Here is a 1,602-nt window from a genome sequence, read left to right on the forward strand (position 1 = left end):
CCTGTCTAAACCTTTCAATGTAAAAGCACCAGTGAGAATTGTAGCTTTACTACCAATTGTTATTTAAAATCATAGATATTAACCATATAGTCTATGATATTAACAGATGAATTATATTATTATTAAAAAGCCGTGCCACATAGCAGGACAGCGCGCGCACCGGACAGAGGAGATGAGATGTGGCTTCTTCCTCCGATTTATGAGGAGGCGGAAAAAACCCGTCCAAGGTGATCACTCTTGACCTAAAAGAGCTTGTGATGACCTTTGGCATAAAGGCTGGGTTGGTTAGGACGTAACACAGCCAGGCTGCAGTCGAATAGTCCAAAGATCAGCTCCTAAATTCTAATCCTATCGTCTATTCCTTGACCTCTGAGTGAAACGTCACGGGGTTAAGGGATAGTGGACAGGAGAATTCAAAAGGACTTAGGAGAAGAGACTGCGGTACTTTAGAGAATCCGAATGCACTTTCACTATCCGACGTGTTTATGATGCGCCAGCGGACGTCATGAATGTGCGTCTGCTGCTGTGGGGGAACTATGGAAACTACAGTTTTCTATACAGCGGACTACAACATGGATGTTTAATAAGAACGAGGGACTACTGTAAACTCATCTAGAGACTCTGCACCGTGCTCTGATGCTGTTGCTTTGCTTTATGAACGTGGACAACAGAGAAACATATTCTTCATGACCAAAGTTGGAATTTAAATAAAAAAGGAAAGTGAAATTTATGCTCGTCACCCTCTCCTCCACATTAATACCAATGATCCCAATACGTATGATTGTATGAACTAAAGATCTTAAAATCAATACAAATGTATTTATTATAAACGTTAGTCCTTAACATCTATCACTATGTATATCACCATTCAAACATCTTTTAAAAGTTGAACAAACCCCACACAGCTCAGTAAAGACTGAAATGTTGACTTTATTTGATCATTTCAGTAAAAACTAACGTTCATATTTCTCTTTTTGATTATAATACTGATGAACGTTCAAAACAAAGCACTTTGGCAACTTACCACCTATGTTTTAAAATGCTTAATAAGCACCTGTAGTGGACATTTTTATTATATCCTTATATGCTTAAACCAAATGCTTCTCATTTCCTGAGATGTGCTTTCTTTCTCCTATCTACTCTCCTTTGGGTTTATTCCCAGGCACTTCAAGGCCACAGAGCTGCTTTGGCTACTGGGAGACTCACACACAGTCACACAAGAACTTCCCTACTCTGAGAACCGTTATGCTATCTACAGCTCAAGGACAGAAGGTGTCTAATAACAATGTGACCGTGTTAACACAAGATTTATAACATTCCCACTCTTTTTCTATATAACCTCTGCTATCACATTGTACTGCGCACACTCTAGCAGACTATCCTATACTCTGTTCGACCTGTGTCTATTTTATTATTGTATCATGTATTTGAAGCTACAAATAAATAACCAAAAAGACAGCTCTGCTCGATTCACCATTTATTTGTTTTGATCACTTTGACTTGTACTCTCCAGCCGTGTTGGGTCCTAGATTTCCATAACAAGTGGCGTTGTCGGCAGGATCTCTGCAAGTTCGATTGGGGACACCTCCGGACGCTGGTGGG

This window comes from Pseudochaenichthys georgianus, chromosome 5 (assembly GCF_902827115.2).
Source record: "Pseudochaenichthys georgianus chromosome 5, fPseGeo1.2, whole genome shotgun sequence".
Taxonomy (NCBI): domain Eukaryota; kingdom Metazoa; phylum Chordata; class Actinopteri; order Perciformes; family Channichthyidae; genus Pseudochaenichthys; species Pseudochaenichthys georgianus.